This window comes from Megachile rotundata, chromosome 9 (assembly GCF_050947335.1).
Source record: "Megachile rotundata isolate GNS110a chromosome 9, iyMegRotu1, whole genome shotgun sequence".
Taxonomy (NCBI): domain Eukaryota; kingdom Metazoa; phylum Arthropoda; class Insecta; order Hymenoptera; family Megachilidae; genus Megachile; species Megachile rotundata.
In genome coordinates, this window is record NC_134991.1 from 12,737,476 (window position 1) to 12,758,859 (window position 21,384).

The 21,384-nt window shown below is 38.7% G+C and overlaps 1 protein-coding gene across 20 annotated transcripts in view; it reads left to right on the top strand.

Annotated features, from left to right (window-relative positions):
* LOC100883255 (bromodomain adjacent to zinc finger domain protein 2B) overlaps nucleotides 1-21,384 on the top strand; it is a 182,530-nt gene that overhangs the window by 67,159 nt on the left and 93,987 nt on the right. Inside the window, exon 1 of one of the 20 annotated variants that reach the window (XM_012289306.2) lies at nucleotides 583-682. The exons of 18 other annotated variants lie outside the window; for them this stretch is intronic. The gene's annotated coding sequence lies outside the window, so the exon portion shown is untranslated. Of the gene's footprint in view, nucleotides 1-582; nucleotides 683-19,560; nucleotides 19,582-21,384 lie in introns of those variants that run through there. One more of the 20 variants, XM_012289307.2, reaches the window with a different exon arrangement.

Genomic DNA, 21,384 nt, shown 5'->3' on the forward strand with positions numbered 1-21,384 from the left:
TCTCTACGTTCGGTGTAAACGAACCGAGGTAACGCCGGCCGGCCAACGTCGACTCCGACCATACCAGTGCGGAACACGCCCCCAGGAACTGCGTTTCTCGTGGGCGACGGCCTGAAATATCGAGCGCCTTGGCCACGTACTTACATACAGACACACACACACACTCGCGCGAAAACGATGGAACCCGACTGTCCGGACAGAAAGAGAGAACCAGCCGTTCGGTTGGCAGCGGCTTCGAAAACGAGAAGGAAACAGGCAATCGGACAGGTTCGACGGGGAAGAAGGAATGATCGAGAGAGACCGTGATAAAGAGAGAGAGAAGAAAGGAAACGAGGAGAGAGACAGACGTTCAAAGGGATAATTTTCTATCCTTCTGTGACCCTCGTTCGGTTAGGGAAAATCTCAAGCCGGGAATACGCTTTCCCGTTAACTCCGCACGACGCCTCTTGGCCAACAGTATCCGAAAACTACGCTTCAACGTTTACCCGATTCTGTGGTTGCCTCGCTCGCTTGCCTGCTCGCTCGCTTCCTCGCTCGCTTGCCTACCTGCTGACGAGCGTTTCTTGCGAAACGGTACGCAGTTTCAGCGCGACGAGTCGCCGCGACTGTGGACGCCACTCGGTTTTGTCCTCGCGATTACCAAGTAGCCTTAGACGCTGTTTCTTTGTTCCGGGGGTGCACGGTGAGTCCTTCTTTTATATCGAAACTCACGAATTCTTCGGACGGTTCTGATCGATAGGTTGTTGGATTGTCAAGTTATGTCGGTTGAGACTTAGGTGACTTCCTTGACACGTGCAATGAAGCTTGCAGCTTAGGGTAACTTCATCGGCGAGCATAATGCAGTTTTCTTTCTTGTAAGAATGATGTGAAGCGATGTTGGTAATGTTACATTTTTGTGGAAGAATGTTCACTCATTCGAGTCTCATTCGCTGAATTTTCGTACATTCAAGTTCCATGAGTTCGAGTTCCATATATGCGAATTCCACATATGCGAGTTCACATATGCGAATTCCACATATGCGAGTTCCATACATTCAATTTTCAAGCATGTACGTCTCAAACATTGAATTTTCACGCATTTTAGTTTTACACGCTGAATTTTCACGCATGCAAGTTTCGCGCATTTGAGTTGCAATTGAATTGTTTATTTTCAGTTCTCTATCTTGTAAGAATGATATGGTTCGATGTTGGTAATGTTACATTTTTGTGGAAGAATGTTTACTTAATTTTCGTCCATTCAAGTTCCATGGGTTCGAATTCCACATATGCGAGTTCCACATACGCGAGTTCCACACATTCAATTTTCACGCACGTACGTTTTAACCGAATTTTCACGCATTTTAGTTTTACACGCCGAATTTTCACGCATACAAGTTTCACACAGTGAATTTTTACGCGTTATAGTTTCACACATTGAATCTCCATACATTCAAGTTTCACACACTGCATGTTAACGCATCAGAGTTTTACACATTGAATTTTTTACTCATGAGAATTATATTGAATTTTACATATTTGAGTTCCATCAGATCTATACATTCGAGTTTTACACATTGAATTTTTACACATTTTACACGAGTTCCACTCGTTCAGAGCATTCGACATTTGCTGAACTTTCGTGCATTCGAGTTCCAATTGCATCGTTTATTTTCAAAGTGCATTTCCGTTTATTTTGAGAAAATTAAGGGTTATGTCAATGAAAAAAATATGGGTTACTTCAGCAATTTTTTTACTGATTGGTTTCAGAGATTCATACATTGAATTTTTACACATGAGAATTATATTGAATTTTACATACTTGAGTTCCGTGAGGTCTACACATTCCGGTATACTGAATACAAGCTTTCAGTTTGAGATTTTAGAAATATTCGAATGATCTACAGGCATATGAGTGATTCTACAAAATTATGATTTTCTGTTGAAAACACCCGTAACGATTTGTCATAGAATATCTAAACGACAAAACTTTTGGCCTATGCACGTTCGGATCTTTTGTGTACCTGTAGGCGTTCGCAGAATTTCGCCTGTCATGTGCTGTGGGCGCCTTCAGGCGTCCAATTAATTTTGCTAATCACACAGTATCATCGCTTTCGAATTTCCGATACAGATCGTTTCGTATAAGTACTTTGTTAATTAACCATTTAGTAAAAGAACAATCGGTTCATAATATAATAGCAACTAATTACGATAAACGGTTATAAGTTTATAAAATCTGAATATTACATGAGAAACTGTCTGTTGCATTATATTTATAATCGAATAAACGAGAGTACATTGGATAACAATTCTCTAAGTCCCGTCTTTTCTCCTCGTTGTATTATTTATCAATGAATATACATAGCTACGAAACTGTCTGGAGATTGACGTTCCAAAAGCGAGTTAATTTGCAATTGTTGATGTCCGTTCTTTCGTTTATGCGTTGAATTATTTAACTTATATAAATGTAGATGCATATCTCTCATCCGCGAGTGCTTTTATTTTCGACGCAATCTCCACCGCATCACTCGCGTGTGATTGACGTTTGTATTTTTATTGCAATCCGTCATCCGTGTTTAATCGGAGTTGCTCATATAAATTACTTGGAATTATAGGCAATGGATATAATATAATATAAATGGCAGATAAGATTTATTAAAAAGAAAGAGATAAGGACTGAAAACTTCCACTGCAGCGTGACTGGGAGCGCTTCGAGAAAGTTGCTTGCAGAGGAAAGGATTAAGCACGATATTATCGATAATAAATTATTCAATGAATTTAGTAAAAATTGAAGGTAAAAAAACGTAGTGAGTATGAATTTATAAGTAATTTATTTTGAAAGTGGTGTAAGTCCATTTGTATGAATGCACATTACCTTAAATCACCTAAAACAAAGTATAATCGAATTACATATTGATCAATCAGTAAAAAAATTGCTGAGTTGCCAGTCTTCTAATTGACCCTTTTTTTCATTGTCATATGTGCTAACCTTTAATTTTCTCATAATAAATGAAAATGGACCACTTTCAAAATAAACGATCCAATTGCAACTCGAGTTTACAAAAATTCAGTAAAATTGCATGACAATTGGAACTCTGCGTAAAAACCCAATGTGTAAAACTCGAATGTATACAACTCGTGGAACTCAAATATGTAAAATTGAATATATGAAGTTCTCACGAGTAAAAATTAAATGTGTAAAACTCAATTTATAAAATTCTTATGAGTAAAAATTCAATGTATGAAACTCTGATGCGTAAAAATTCAATGTATGAAACTCTGATGCTTCGCAATGTGTGAGGCTTGAATGTATGAAAATTCAATGTGTGAAACTTGCATGCGTGAAAATTCAGTGTGTAAAACTAAAATGCGTGAAAATTTAATGTTTGAGACGTATATGCGCGAAAATTGAATGTGTGGAACTCGCATATGTGGAACCCGCATACGTGGAATTTACATATGTGGAACTCACATATATGTATGTGGAACTCGTATATGTGAAACTCGCATATGTGGAACTAGCATATATGGAATTCGTATATGTGGAACTCGCATATGTGGAACTAGCATATATGGAATTCGTATATGTGGAACTCGTATATGTGGAACTCGTATATGTGGAACTCGCATATGTAGAATTCGTATATGTGGAACTCGTATATGTGGAACTTGCATATGTGGAATTCGCATATGTGGAACTAGCATATGTGGAACTCGTATATGTGGAACTCGCATATGTGGAACTCGTATACGTAGAATTCGCATATGTGGAACTCGCATATGTGGAACTCGCATATGTGGAACTCGCATATGTGGAATTCGCATATATGGACCTCCCATATGTGGAATTCGCATATGTGGAAATTGAATGGACGAAAATTCAGCGAATGAGACCCTAATGAGTGGAACTCAAATACATAAAAATTGAATGCGTAGAACTCCAAATTGTAGAATTCAAAGGTGCAAAAATCCATCAAATGGAATTCAAACGCGTTCAAACTCTTAAAATTCGAACTCGATCTCAAACTCGAATTAAAATTCGTGTAAAATTCGAAGTGGCGCAAACTCATCACCCACAACACCCAAGTACAGAAATCCACCCCTGTGCCCACCACTCATGAAAATCCAAGAGACTTACAAACTATTTACCGAAATAATTGCACAGCTCTTTCGACAAACCTTATCAATATAACAGCAATAATACAATAATCGTTCCTTTACCAGTCAACCACTAAAACGAAGTAACCGATTATCCATTGCCCGAGCAACGTCGAAATCAGAAAGTTTCTTTTAAACGGTTCACGTACACGCGTAACATGGTCACGAAGTTCGTGCAGGGATAGAAAGGGTGGACGATGGCTTCGAGCGTGGGAGAAAATTAGATGCCGGTCGGAAAAGAGGGAAGAAAAACAACGGTCGTGAAGTTTCGAGGGATAATTTTCCGCCTTCGTTGGCTGGCGGCTACGCGACGAGAAAATCCGGTATCTTGAGAGCGTGCTGCCGCTTGCGCACGCAGCTTTTATAGTTTCTTAGCGTGGAAACGCTTTTGCCGTTCAACGTAGGTTGACGCATCTATTATCGAACCACGGTGCACACACAGGGTATTAGGCTCGTTTTGTCAGCAATTTAATCAACGTGCCACGAAAACCTGTTATTAAAGGGTTATTAAGTTTCAACGTGTAACACTGCGAGCACCGCCAATCTGTAATTTAGAAAAATATTCATTGCGGTAATTGATCTACAAAATGTTCCTCTACATGTGTTTTACATTTTTAAATACACATTTTCATCTGATTATGTGTTACATGTTTTGGTTTAAAAATAAACTATTTTATGTGGTTAAACTTTTATGTGGTTAAACTCTTTGGAAGATGTTATAGCTCTATTGCCTCTTAATAGAGGTCTGATTCAGAGATCATGATAACACTTCTATTTTATGTTTACCCATCTTTATAAAATGTAGTTCTTTACTTCTTCTTTAATAGAACATTACATTTTAGTTCATGTTCAGACCTCTTGGTAAACTTTCATATTACATATTTTCATCTCTGTAAAATAATCAATACTATTTTGTTCTTCAATTTTTTAATAAAATGTCACAGCTTCAATTTCTAAGTACTTCATACTAAAACTATCTAACCGGTCAAATGACTACTTCACAAGTTTCTTATTATAAAATACACATTTTGTTAAAGTACATTCTTTGAGATCAACATTGATTTTCATCAAGATAAAGAATAAATGTGTGTACTAATTTATGTTTCGTCGTTTGTTTTTTATTTTTTAATTTCAAATTAAGTATCTTTTTCCGGCCGCTTGATAATCCCCTGCGTTTGGGGCTCCAACGTTCACCCTAAGAGAGAGGCTCAGTCTTTTACATTCTTTATACAGTATTATATATCTGTACAGTATTTTCTGGCATCAAACATTTTCATATTTTATGACTTTTAATACTGAAACTGGTAAAATGACCGCTCCACAAGTTTCTTATTATAAGATGCACATTTAAAGTACATTCCTTGAAATCAGCATTGATTTTCATCAAGATGAAGAATAAGTGTGTGTATTAATTTATGTTTCGCCGTTTGTGTATGTATTTTTTAACTTCATTTTTAATTTCAAATTAAGTACACATTATATGTCGGTATGTTTAGTGCACTAATTTATGTTTCGTCGTTTGTTTATTAATTTTTTAACTTCATTTTTAATTTCAAATTAAGTACGCATTATATATCGGTATGTTTAGTGTACTAATTTATGTTTCGTCGTTTGTTTATTCATTTTTTAACTTCATTTTTAATTTCAAATTAAGTACACATTATATGTGGGTACGTTTAGTGTACTAATTTATGTTTCATCATTTGTTTATTCATTTTTCAACTTCATTTTTAATTTCAAAGTAAGTAGACATCATATGTCGGTAGGTTTAGTGTACTAATTTATGTTTCGTCGTTTGTTTATTCATTTTTCAACTTCATTTTTAATTTCAAATTAAGTACACATTATATTTGAGTACGTTTAGTGTACTAATTTATGTTTCGTCGTTTGTTTATTCATTTTTCAACTTCATTTTTAATTTCAAATTAAGTACACATTATATTTGAGTACGTTTAGTGTACCAATTTATGTTTCGTCGTTTGTTTATTCATTTTTTAACTTCATTTTTAATTTCAAATTAAGTACACATTATATTTGAGTACGTTTAGTGTACTAATTTATGTTTCGTCGTTTGTTTATTCATTTTTCAACTTCATTTTTAATTTCAAATTAAGTACACATCATATGTCGGCAAGTTTAATATTAAAAAGAACATACGTTAACATAAGTTCATCTTTGCTTATTCCAAAAACAAAAAACGCAATGTTAATCTCCCCAAAAATTGAAAATCTCGCTTTAAACTGACGAGGCGATTAAAATGAAACACGGACGATTTATGAATCAGAATCCCAGAATCTTTTTATTCGTCTCGTGGAACTCGTTCCTTCTGATTTCAACCTCTAAGCCAGCATTATTACTCGCGGTTAAGAGGGAGTCGCGTTAAAAAGTCGGCTTGAATTTTGATTTGAACATTTCCCCGAGCGGAATTAACGCTAACGAGTCGGTGGAAATTACACCGGCCAATTCCGCCCATTTCACGTATTATTAACACGAACTTACAGATCGCGCGAATTTTTGCACGTCGCGTTGCGAGCCTCGAATTCAAAAAATTATTCCTCTCGCGAAAGAGGAATTGTTACGAAATTCCTACATTTTAACAGTGTTTCTTCATGGATTACGTTATTGTACTCCGTTGAACGTGCACATTATTACTAAATTATTTAAACATTAGCTCAGGTAATTATTTTACGTGGGGTACAATTTTGAACTTGTTATATGTTCAACATGAAATTTCAGATTTTCTATGAAATCCATAAAAAAATTGTAGTATTATATTGTATAAAAAAATGTCTAATTGTATAATTATATAAATTGACTACAATAGTTGAATTATAGTTATATACTTGTTATATGCTTCACATGAAATTTCTGATTTTCTATGAGATTCATAAAAAATTGTAGTATTATATTGTATAAAAAAATGTCTAAGTGTATAATTATATAAATTGACTACAATAGTTGAATTATAGTTATATACTTGTTATATGTTTCACATGAAATTTCAGACTTTCTATGAAATCAATAAAAAATTGTAGTATTATATTGTATAAAAAAATGTCTGATTGTATAATTATATAAATTGAATACAATAGTTGAATTATAGTTATATACTTGTTATATGCTTCACATGAAATTTCAGATTTTCTATGAATTCAATAAAAAATTGTAGTATTATATTGTATAAAAAAATGTCTGATTGTATAATTATATAAATTAACTACAATAGTTGAATTATAGTTATATACTTGTTATATGCTTCACATGAAATTTCAGACTTTCTATGAATTCAATAAAAAATTGTAGTATTATATTGTATAAAAAAATGTCTAATTGTATAATCATATAAATTGACTACAATAGTTGAATTATAGTTATATACTTGTTATATGCTTCACATAAAATTTCAGATTTTCTATGAATTCAATGAAAAATTGTAATATTATCTTGTATAAAAAATTGTATAATTTTATTATTATATAAATTGAATACAGTAGTCCAATTATAATTATATACTTGTTATATGCTCCACATGAAATTTCAGATTTTCTGTGAATTTGATAAAAAATTATACGAATACAAAAGTCAAAGTACAGTTAAGTCTATGTTACCATAAGTTAGAAGTCTCTGCTCGACTAAAATAAAAATGCCTTGTACTCAATAAATTTGATGAAAAATCATACGAATACAAAAGTCGAAATATAGCTAAGTCTACGTTACCATAAGTTAGAAGTCTGCTCGACTAAAATAAAAGTGCCTTTTACTCAATAAATTTGATGAAAAATCATACGAATACAAAAGTCGAAATACAGTTAAGTCTACGTTACCATAACTTAGAAGTCCCTAAAACTAAAATACAAGTACATTTCACCCAACGAATTTGTTTCTTTACGTCATCCGTGAAAGGCGATTACACCTATATCGTGCACCAGTATCCCAAAGGTAATAATTCGCGTAAAATCACGCAGTGTCCCTGGAACCGTCCCGATCCCTGGTACCCTTTTTCGTCGAAGAGGGCAGCCTTAAGCAGTAATTCGGCGGTGGAGAATGCAAAAGACGAGTCACGGCGCAGCGAAGGAAGACGCGATAAAAGAAAAAGGCGACGATCCGCGAAAAGCAAAAAGAGAATGCAGAGAACGGAGAAGGAGAATAATTCGATGCAGACGAAAGAGAAGAAGAAGAAGAAGAAGACGATTCTTTTGAGCCTCAGCCAAGTTTTGTGGCCTGTTGGCCGGCTCGTGGAATCCAGTCGCAAGCGATTTCTCGTCTCTGCGCCTTTTAACCGTGGTACGTGTCGTGTTTGTGTGTACACGTGCAAGCGTATGCTCGAGAAAGGTGGGAGAGACGACCGGTGACAGAGAAGATGCAAGGTGCAGGAAAGAGAAGGAGACAGGAGAAAATCGTACACGTTTATTACACGCTGTCCCTTGGATCGCGCCACGGCCGCTGGCAAGACGTTCCATTAACGTCCCTCGGTACCTACGCAATTATTATACTTCCTTGTGTCAGCGCAGTTTTAATCACGCTATGCTTTCCAACGCTCCTTTTCTGATAACTATCTTCACGGAGAAATTTGGTTTAATGATTAGGATACGAGCGTATTATCGATTCATATCGATGGTCATTAAGGGAGAATTAAATTATGAGGTTGTCGTATGACTCTCTTTAGGGTTTTGGTGGTGGAAGGATTTCGGGATTTTGGGAATAGGGGATTTGGGGGGTGGAGATTTGGAAGTTTGGGGATTTGGGAATTTGGGAAGTTTGGGATTTGGGGAGTTTGGGATTTCGGAAGGTTGGAATTTGGGACCCTTGGAATTTGGGGAGTTTGGGATTTGGGGACCCTTGGGATTTGGGGAGCTTGGGATTTGGGACCCTTGGAATTTGGGTACCTTGGGATTTGGGGACCCTTGCGATTTGGGACCCTCGGGATTTGGGGAGCTTGGGATTTGGGGAGCTTGGGATTTGGGGAGCTTGGGATTTGGGGAGCTTGGGATTTGGGGAGCTTGGAATTTGGGACTCTTGGAATTTGGGACCCTTGGAATTTGGGGAGCTTGGAATTTGGGGAGCTTGGAATTTGGGACCCTTGGAATTTGGGGAGCTTGGGATTTGGGACCCTTGGAATTTGGGACCCTTGGGATTTAGGACCCTTGGAATTTGGGGAGCTTGGAATTTGGGACCCTTGGAATTTGGGGAGTTTGGAATTTGGGACCCTTGGAATTTAGGAAATTGGGAATTTGGAAGAGTGGGATTTGGGAGAGTGGAAATTTGGGATATTGGCAATTTGGGAGAGTGAGAATTTGGTATTTTGAAGTTTTAAAAATTTGGCAAGTTTCGGATTTGTGGAGTTGGGGATTTACGATTTTCCTGAGGCATTGCAACAGACCGACAATTATTCCTGCAATATTAAACAAAAAATATCTAAATCTTCTAAATCACTAGTTAAATTAAAACTAGCGTAGAAATCTTGACGAAACTACGAGTATCCATCACATTTCAAGTTATAAAGCAAGAAATGAACTACTAAGGGTTTAAGAAGATAAATGTGCACAATCTTATTCCGTTTGTTTATATTTCACCTTTCTCAACATCCACCGAGTGCATCGCAGTGGAGATATCCGAGCACGATAATTACGTAAAAAAAGCTAGCGAAGCCGCATATCAAAATATTGTAATATCCGCGGTAAAAATGGCGTAGAGCCTTAATCACGGCTAATGCAGGCACCGTTTACACGCAACGCTTTCAGCGGATAACGCTGAGAGATGCAATAACTGTCGTAGAAACAGAAGAAACTGTCGTGCGCGAGAAGCGCGTACAGGTGTAATTAATATATCGGGGATCGACCGGAGGCGAATGGTGTTTCCCTTGCGCAAGAAACTCGTAAATACCGTGCACGCGAGCAGAAAACCGCGATTACCGTTGTAACTTTTCTTCCAACGTGAAATGCAGATATTCGAGAGATTACATGGTAGACGAGCGAGCTAGCACGCTACCGTGGAACGGGGCTTTCCCGCTGTGGCATAAGTTTCCTTTAAACCGTTCGCGGCTTATGGACGATCCCAGGCTACTCGCAATTTTCTAGTTTCTATTTCACTTTTAAAGGTTGCTACGATCTTTGCGGTTCGCCGATCAAACGGCGCAATTCAATCGGTCGCATCCAATTAAATGATAATGTAACGCGGTGAATGCCGCGATCAAAATGCCTGCGATGGCATGTTCAAATTGCGCGTAGAGATCTAATGATATAGGAATTCTGAAGTGTGGAGATATAGGAATGTTGTGTGCGGGATGTAAATTTTAAGGTTTTGAGATGTAGGGATATGAGAAGGTTAGGGGATCTGGGATTGTAGGGAGATGGGGAGATATGGGGATGTGGAGATATTGGGAATTTGGGAATTTGGAGTTTTAGGGATTTAGGGATTTGGGAATTTGGGAATTTTGGAATTTGGGAATTTGGGAGAGTAGGATTTGGGAGATTGGGAATTTGGGAGAGTGGAAATTTGGAAGGTTGGAAATTTGGGGGAGTGGAGATTTGGGAGAGTTGGGATTTAGGAGAGTGGGGTATTGGGAGAGTTGGTATTTGAGAGAGTGGGGATTTGGGAGAATTGGGATTTGAGAGATTTGGGATTTGAGAGATTTGGGATTTGAGAGAGTTGGGATTTGGGAGAGGTGGGATCTGAGAGAGTTGGGATTTGGGAGAGTTGGGAATTTGGAAGAGTGAGAATTTGGCGGATTGGGACTTGGAAGATTTGGAATTTGGGAGAGGTGGAATCTGAGAGAGTTGGGATTTGGGAGAGTGGGGATTTGAGAGAGTTGGGATTTGGGAGATTTGAGATTTGAGAGAGTTGGGATTTGGGAAAGGTGGGATCTGAGAGAATTGGGATTTGGGAGAGTTGGAATTTGGGAGAGTTGGGATTTGGGAGAATTGGGACTTAGGAGATTTGGAATTTGGGAGAGATGAGATCTGAGAGAGTTGGGATTTGGGAGAGTGGGGATTTGAGAGAGTTGGGATTTGGGAGATTTGAGATTTGAGAGAGTTGGGATTTGGGAAAGGTGGGATCTGAGAGAATTGGGATTTGGGAGAGTTGGAATTTGGGAGAGTTGGGATTTGGGAGAATTGGGACTTAGGAGATTTGGAATTTGGGAGAGATGAGATCTGAGAGAGTTGGGATTTGGGAGAGGTGGGATCTGAGAGAGTTGGGATTTGGGAGAGTGGGAATTTGGAAGCTTGGGAATTTGGGAGAGTGAGAATTTGGGAGATTGGGAATATGGGAGATTGGGAATATGGGAGATTATTTGGGAAAGATATAAAATTCAACAAAACTTAAAAAACTCAATAAAATATCAAAATGTAATAAAACTTAAAATACTAAAACTGATAAAATATTTTAAGTCTGTCAATCTTTTTTAAAAACGCATTTGCGACACACGTCATCGACGTTTCCTCACCAGCAAGAAAGCTCGTTGCACCGCAAACATGTCCGACGCTTCACGAAACCGTCCACGCGAGCACACACGCACAAAACACATACACACTCTTCGGCACGCACGCGATTACGAGAGCCACCGTTCGGTTAGCTCGCCGCTAAACTGCAGCTGCACTTATGCGCTCGACGACTCGGCCGGTTACAGCGGCGTTTCCGCATTGTCCGCCATTCTTTCGTCGCTTTTTTGTCTGCCCGTGAGTCGCGCTCGATCGACGATTTCTCGCCCTCGTGCCGTTCCCGACCTATTGTGTTACGAGATACGTGCCGATTTCCTGAATGAATTTCCAGCCGACCTGCATTATTCAACGGGCCACGCTTCTCTGCCTGCGACCTGGTTGCTTCTAGCTCCTCGCGCAAAATACGATAAAACTTCAACGAGTTATCGGCGATGTTACCTTCTTTTATCTTAGTTTACGGGCGGACGGAGGGTCTGACTCATTAATTGTTGTGTTGGTGTTGTAGGTGTAATAGTTTGCGTGTTCGAGGAAAGCAAGGTTGATGTAGGGGGAATAATTATTGTGGGAGAAGGTGAAATTTGGGGATTTGTGGAGGTTTTTGGAGGTTTTTGGGGATGTGGAAATTTGGGAGTGGAGGTCTCTGATTTAGGGGAATTTTGGGGACGTGGAAATTTGGGTGAATTGAGAATTTTGGAGCATAGGAATTTGGGGATGTGAGGATGTGGGGATGTAGGGACTTCGGGACGTAGGGAATTGGGAATGTAGGAATTTGGGTGCGTAAGGATTTGGGGACGTAAGGATTTGGAGATGTAGGGATTTGGGGACACTTGAAATTTGGTGATGAAGGAGTTTGTGGACCTTGGGATTTGGGGATGAAGGAATTTGGGGACCTTGGGATTTGGGGATCTTGGGATTTGGGGATCTTGAGATTTGGGGATCTTGGGATTTGGGGACCTTGGGATTTGGGGATCTTGGGATTTGGGGATCTTGGGATTTGGGGATCTTGGGATTTGGGGGCCTTGGAATTTGGAACCCTTAGGATTTGGAACCCTTGAAATTTGGGGAATTTGGGATTTGGAACCCTTGGGATTTGGGGAGTTTGGAATTTGGGGAATTTGGAATTTGGAACCCTTGGGATTTGGGACCCTTGGAATTTAAGGAGTTTGGGATTTGGAACCCTTGGGATTTGGGACCCTTGGAATTTAAGGAGTTTGGGATTTGGGACCCTTGGAATTTGGGGACCCTTGAAATTTGGTGATGAAGGAGTTTCTGGACCTTGGGATTTGAGGATGAAGGAATTTGGGGACCTTGGGATTTGGGGATCTTGGAATTTGGGACTCTTGGGATTTGGGACCCTTGAAATTTGGGGACCTTGGTATTTGGGGAGTTTGGGATTTGGGGATCCTTGGTATTTGAGGATCTTGCAATTTGGGGACCTAGGAATTTGGGAACCTAGAAATTTGACTGCACAAGAATTCGAGGGTGCAAAAATGTAGTATGTGAAGTCATATGTGAACATTTAAAGTCACTCCATTCAACACCCAAAGTAGACTTAACCTGACTCACTGCCTTCATCAATGTTTTCCAATAAAACTTGCTTCTCCACCAAAGTCAAGATCAGCGAACCTACTCTTTCCATCAAATCCAGCTACATAAGTCATCAACAAATTACAGCAAAATTAAAGCAACACAATGCACTACTCAATCAACGATATGATACAAACATAATCCATCCATTATCGATCTATCTTATCACCAGATCTCGTATAGCTGATTAAATCATCAGGAAACGGAGTCATCCATTGAATACCGATGAGCAACAGTACAAAACCATCTTTCGTCCTCAGTGTACCACGTTTCGCGAATTCCTCGAGCTCGTCTCGGAACAACGATCGAGAAACGTCCGTTCGAACGATCGGCTCGTGAATTAATCGGTCCAGCCCGAAGTGGAAGAACCGATCCGAGGTGGAACGTTGCATTTGTATGCAAATCCTGTGTTTCCATTATCATTCACTGTCAACGATTAGAGAGGCGTGCGAGAAAGTACGCGGAGAGCGTGTCGAGACTGCGCTCTCCGAGCGTGTAGGACGCGTGGAACATCGCGGTAAAATTTGTCCAAGGCTCCATGCTCCTGTTTATCGTATAATAATACCGATCTCGACGGGTTTCTTCGGAACGAAATTATTCCAGCGGATCGGAGTAGGCGAGATAACGAGCGGTGTGTACCGTTGACGTCATTCTTGTTCGCTGACATCAGCTGCGCTTGTGAACAGGTACGTGACGTATTGTTGATCGATTCGGTGCATTCGGATATGTCCCCTTGCGATTTCGATAGGCCTTCGCTAAGAAATTTGATTGGCGTTTTGCTTATCGGGCCGCGATTAACTGCTATTTCTACTGAAATTTCAGATGCATTTATTCTACAATTTTCATATCGTTTTAGGACTTTTTACTCAGGGTTTTGAATCAGAATTTTTAGTTAGGTTTTTTGTGTGAGGTTTCTGGTTAAAACTTAACTTTTACCCTTCTATAGTTTAGTAGGTAGTGGATTTCTATCGTCACTTCTGTTGGATTCGAGGAGAAAGCAAGGTTGATGTAGGGAAAAGACTTATTATGGGTGAAGGTGAGATTTGGAGATTTTTGGAATTTTGGGGATGTGGAAATTTGAGGGTGAAGGTCTCTGATTTGACGATTTTTGGGGCCGTGCAAGTTTGGGGTAATTTAAGAATTTTGGAGCATAGGAATTTGGGGATCTGGTGATAGACCTTTCAAGTTTTATATTGGAGGAGCACTGTCGGAAGGGTACTGTCAGGAGAGTACTGTCAGAAGAGCAGTATCAGAAGAGTACTGTCAGAAGAGTACTGTCAGAAGAGCACTGTCAGAAGAGTAGTGTCAGAAGAGTACTGTCACAAGAGTACTCTTAGGAGAGTACTGTCAGAAGAGCACTGTCAGAAGAGCACTGTCAGAAGAGTAGTGTCAGAAGAGTACTGTCACAAGAGTACTCTTAGGAGAGTACTGTCAGAAGAGTACTGTCAGAAGAGTACTGCCAGAAGAGTACTGTCACAAGAGTACTCTTAGGAGAGTACTGTCAGAAGAGTACTGTCACAAGAGTACTGTCAGAAGAGCACTGTCAGAAGAGTACTGTCAGAAGAGTACTGTCAGAAGAGTACTGTCAGAAGAGTACTGTCAGAAGAGTACTGCCAGAAGACTACTGTCACAAGAGTACTCTTAGAAGAGTACTGTCAGAAGAGTACTGTCAGAAGCGTACTGTCAGAAGAGTACTCTCAGAAGAGTTCTGTCAGAAGAGTACTCTCAGAAGAGTACTGTCAGAAGAGCACTATCAAAAGAGTACCGTTTTTATAAAAAATCCTATTTCAACGTCTCACACCTTACACTTGAAGCTGCAACGGATGCTTGATTTTTATACAAAATTGTGCTGACATTGTTTTCAAGCCGTGTATCTTGTGATTTAATAACGCAATATCTTGCAAACACATGATTTTTATTAAATGTTCAGCTGTTACTTGTCAGATCTTCATCCTCTGATTCAATAGCTACCATGCAATTTTTATGATCTGACAATGTAATATAATTTTGAACTTTTATATTAGTACATTTATATTTTATAGTCAAATCTCTAAAGCTTCAACGACCCATTCAACTTCATAATTCACAGATTATATCCATCGTCAAACGCGTTTCTATCAAATCCTTCCGCATAGGTGTGATTCATGTTGAATAGATGAAACTGTTTCTTCCACACACGATGTTACGTTTGTAGATGCTAGATAACACTTCGAACAAAAGTAAAAACAGCTTAACAAAAAAGCTCGGTTTTTTCATTCGTAACGTTCCATTCATTCGCAACACGCATCCATTTAGATCGTTCAGCGTATCGAGACCGTGAATCATGTTTTCTAATCCACCTACATTAAACGTTCCTGTTTTTTTGTAGAAGCGCTAGCTTTGAAATCGTGTTGAACACGAGTATAGTATTCGATCGAAATTGTAATATTTATCGGGAACGGTGTATGCGTACAGTAAACATTGAATAGTAGCTGTGCACCTATGTTGTTAAAATTTCAACAACAATTACATTTTGGAACATCTCACATTATTAGCTTTCGATAATATTAGGGGTACCGAAAAGTAATCAAAATTTTGTTTGCTGGCAAAAAATATTTATTTATTAAAGAAATCTTAAATGAACAAAATTATTTCCATCACTTTCTAACGCTTTTTGCCAGCGTAAAGGCAATTGTTCCTTTCTTAAAAAAGTCCTTCGATTTTTCATAGAAAAATTTTGAAATCATCGAAGGAATTTTTATTACTTTTCGGTACCCCTAATACTTATACTGAAGCATTACTCGCACTGAAGTATTACTTACAAGTTGTAACTTGTATTATTTTATACAAGTGAATTTATAAGTGAAAGCAGAGAATTTTTCGTATAAACCTTAATGCTAAGATTTGAAAATATTAATTACTGAAGTATTACTTACAAGTTGCAATTTGTATTATTTTATACAAGTGAATTTACATGTGAAAGCAGAATTTCTCGTATAAACCTTAATGCTAAGATTTGAAAATATTAATTACTGAAGTATCACTTACAAGTTGCAATTTGTGTTATTTTAGAATACAAGTGACTTGATAGGTGAAAGCAAAATTTTTCGTATAAACCTTAATGCTAAGATTTGAAAATATTAATTACTGATCTTAATGTTAAGATTTGAAAATATTAATTACTAGGTGAAGTATCATTTACAAGTTGCAATTTGTGTTATTTTAGAATACAAGTGACTTGATAGGTGAAAGCAAAATTTTTCGTATAAACCTTAATGATTTGAAAATATTAATTTGCCCATACGAAGATTTTTCTCGGAGCAGGCATTCTATTTCTCGGAGCGTCAGGTTATTTTTACGAGGGTGTTCAGAGCGAGTTAAACGTGTTTACAAGCTGGATAGTTGCTCCTCGGAGCGTAGGGCTTCTCGCAACGGTTTACCATGCGAACGGGTTTCAATGAATCTTTCGAACATTGATAAACACGTTTCTACTCTTTCTTCCTTGTAAAACTAACTGAACACTCTGATTTCAGTATGAATCTTAAAGTTGAAAACAAACGATGTAAAACGTCAATTATTGACTTCGTCAATATGTAAATTGACGTTTTCAACGCGAATCGAGTTGTCAATTATAAAAGTTGTGAATGTACAATATGGAATCGATATAAGTTGAACTTTTATTTTTGAAAAACTAGGAAAAAGCACGGAAATTTTGAAGGAAGTTTTTGGTATAATTTCAGCTGTAAAAGCTGAAATTTATTGGAGCAAACAACGTTTATTTCTGGATTAAACGAGGATAATGGTAGTAAAATTTTTTCAACAGGAATTTATATCGGTGGCCGAGCGTATATATAATTGTTCACGCACGATCATTTACGTTCGTTTAATTTGTTTATTCGACGCCGACAACAGGTGTATGTGTACAAATCGCGGAAGTGATTTATATAAGTTGTACAAATATAACGGCGGTGGCGCTCCGTAAATTTACATTTATTTAATATCGAATACATCCAGGACGAATCTGCATATTAATATTTACCCACGGTATCCGAGCCCGCCCGACTGTTTTATTGCGCGGCCATTAATAAACGGTCGCGATGTTAAAGAATTTAGTGATATCGGTAATGGAGATATTGTAATTTGAAACGGATCGATGAAACCGCTGCCGTGTGTTTTCATTGTCGCCTTCCTGCAAAATATTTGCTTTTTCATCCCTTCTCTTTCTATTTTTCTCAATTAAACGTCACGCGCTGCGTTTCCGTTATTCGCGCGATTTAATATCGCGCGTTAAACAATGTTTAAAAGCCGCAACAAGAACAATACGATTTCGTTTGTTCGCTTACGATTTCTTTTTCCATCGACATTTCTTTCCACGCTTCCGGAAGACAGGACTCGCTTCGACGATTCTGCGTTACGCCCGGTGATCACCTCTCGACGTCGTCGACGAATCGTCGTTTGCCATTCAGACGGTAATCGATTCGCCAAAAGAGAGAGACGAGAAAATGGGACCGCCGTTTTAATCGCCCTCTCGCGTTTTCTTTATAGATTTCCTCCTACCCGTCTTCTGCTACCCTCACCCTCTTCGATAATAACTCTTCGCTCGTGCAACCCTCCTTTCTGTTCCTTCTGTTTCGATCAATGAAAGGTCTTTGTTGAATTAACATTTTAATGCGAGCTCTCACGTATTCCTTACGTCGATGCTTAACTCTTTAGTTTATCGTTTCATTTCTTGCCACGTCATTCTTTTTTATTATTACATTGATTTACGGACATGTGTGCCTACTGATGCTTAATCGATTGTAGATATTTATGATCAGGGTTGTAAATCAATATTCTGTATCGATGTTTCACATCAATTGTACAAATCAATATTCTACATCAATGTGTCACATCAACTGATCAAATCAATATCTTACATCAATAGGCTAAATCAATATTCCACATCAATGTTTCACATCAACTGGTCAAATCATTATTTTACATCAATAGTTCAAATCAATGTTCTACATCAATGTTTCACATCAACTGTCCAAATCATTATTTTGCATCAATAGTCTGAATCAATATTCCACATCAATGTTTCACATCAACTGGTCAAATCAATATCTCACATGAATAGTCTAAATCAATATTCTGCATCAATGTTTCACATCAACTGGTCAAATCATTATTTTACATCAATAGTCTAAATCAATATTCCACATCAATGTTTCACATCAACTGGTCAAATCAATATCTCACATGAATAGTCTAAATCAATATTCTGCATCAATGTTTCACATCAACTGTCCAAATCATTATTTTGCATCAATAGTCTAAATCAATATTCCACATCAATGTTTCATATCAACTGGTCAAATCATTATTTTACATCAATAGTTCAAACCAATGTCCTACATCAATGTTTCACATCAACTGTCCAAATCAATATCTTACATCAATAGTCTAAATCAATGTTCTACATCAATGTTTCACATCAACTGTCCAAATCAATATCTTACATCAATAGTCTGAATTAATATTCTACATCAATGTTTCACATCAACTGTCCAAACCAATATCTTACATCAATAGTCTAAATCAATATTCTACATCAATGTTTCACATCAACTGTTCAAACCAATATCTTACATCAATAGTCTAAATCAATATTCTACATCAATGTTTCACATTAACTGTCCAAATCATTATGTTACATCAATAGTCCAACTCAGTAATACTACTGCATCTACATATGCCTACATTCAACCACGTCCACAATATTCATAGATGAAGTACTCCTTGCCTAATATTTCTACATCCACATATCCCTACATTGCTACCCAAATGTAAGGATATAACTAGTTACCCAAATACCTGGCTACAACTGTATCTACCTAGAATATTTTCTAATAAATTTCATTGAATTACAGAGGTCTCCGAACCTCTATTCAAACATTTCGCGATTTCTCCGCGACTAGAATCGATCTCCATTCTTTGTCGGGAAATCGTGGCTAGCTTTGTCGTGGTATACGTTCGAGCGGAGTCATCTCGGTCTTGATTTTAAAGGGGCATGACGTCAGTGATCCCAGCGTGGGCCGACCTCTCTCTTTCTGCGGCTGGTTCGATCGTGGAACGAGGACTGGCCTGGCAAAGCCTCCGGCCAGCTGTCGCCTCGCGATCCTTTCCATATAACGATCCTTTCCTTCGCTCTCGACATTTTTCATATAGACTGCGTCTCGACTTTCTACCGACTGGAAGGAAGCCCCGCTCGAAAAGACTCGCAGAGAGAGAGAGATAGAAAGAGAAAGACAAACGACACGCCGTGTGCCGTAACGAATTTTAGTCGAGCGCATCCTGTGCTCCCGCGGACGTGGCCGGAAAGAGAAGCAAGGATTTCAAGTCATGAAATCCAAAATCGAGAATACGCCTCGGGAATGATCGCCTGCTAACACGATTTCAGGTACGATCCTTTGTTTGCTACTACCTTTCAGGATTAGCCTTTTGTTGACGGGAGAAAGTTTCGTGGCAGAGTTTGGCTGCTTTCAAATTTTGCTATATCAATGTTTCATAGCAATTGTAGAAATCAATATTCTATAGCAATGTTTCACATTAATTGTAGAAATTAATGTTCCACATCAATTGTATAAATCAATATTCAACATCAATGTCTCCTATCAATTGTATAAATCAATATTCAACATCAATGTTTCACATCAATTGTACAAATCAATATTCTACCACTGTAACGTAACCTAATCAATGTATCAGTGTAACCTAATTGAACCAATATGCCGCGCGTTGAATTACCACGCGTGGAGTTACTACGCGTTGAGATACCGCGCGTGGAATTACCGCGCGTGGAGTTGCTATGCTTTGAATTACCAAGCGTGGAATTACGACGCGTGGAACTACCACTTATTAGAATTACCATGCGTCGAATTACCACGCATTAGAATTACCACGCGTGGAATTAGGAAGCGTTGAATTACTGCGCGTGGAATTACTACGCGTGGAATTACCGCGCGTGGAGTTGCTACGCTTTGAATTACCAAGCGTGGAATTACGACGCGTGGACCTACCACTCATTAGAATTACCACGCGTCGAATTACCACGCATTAGAATCACCACGTGTGGATTTACGAAGCGTTGAATTACCACGCCTGGAATTACCGCGCGTGGAGTTGCTACGCTTTGAATTACCAAGCGTGGAATTACGACGCGTGGAACTACCACTCATTAGAATTACCACGCGTCGAATTACCACGCATTAGAATTACCACGTGTGGAATTACCACGTGTGGAATTACCACTCATTAGAATTACCACGCGTCGAATTACCACGCATTAGAATCACCACGTGTGGATTTACGAAGCGTTGAATTACCACGCGTGGAATTATTACGCGTGGAATTACCGCGCGTGGAGTTGCTACGCTTTGAATTACCAAGCGTGGAATTACGACGCGTGGAACTACCACTCATTAGAATTACCACGCGTCGAATTACCACGCATTAGAATTACCACGTGTGGAATTACCACTCATTAGAATTACCAGGCGTCGAATTACCACGCATTAGAATTACCACGTGTGGAATTACGAAGCGTTGAATTACGGCGCGTGGAATTACTACGCGTGGAATTACCGCGCGTGGAGTTGCTACGCTTTGAATTACCAAGCGTGGAATTACGACGCGTGGAACTACCACTCATTAGAATTACCACGCGTCAAATTACCACGCGTGGAATTACGAAGCGTTGAATTACCACACGTGGAATTACTAAGCGTGTACACCAAATGCACCTAACCTAACCAAACCAATGCACCACGTTCCCACAAACAAATAAATAAACGAAGTCTATAAACGGAGTTAACATAATGATGCAGCGTGGTAACAGTAATTACAAGCAGTCTGAGCGTGTGCGTTATAGCCAGCATTGTGTGCGGAGGATATATCGCGGTTTTATCGACTTCCTGTGCAGCGGCGTACTCTGAAAAAGACTTAGCTGTAGTTACTCGAAATACAACGAAAGCAATACACCGTCGCTCTTTGTATACGAGTGGCCTCTCTAAACATCGGTTCGGTTATAAAGCCCCGCTTCGCGTGCTAATTTCTTCCTGGTCTACGCGCCTAATGATATCGTTCGACCCTATCAATTATCGTCTCCTGGTGGTTTTTCCGTCGGTGGGAGAGTAAAGGTTCTGGTCGTGACCTTTCGCTTTTTCGTCCATTTTATGCTGCTTCACTGTGCTGCAAGCTAATT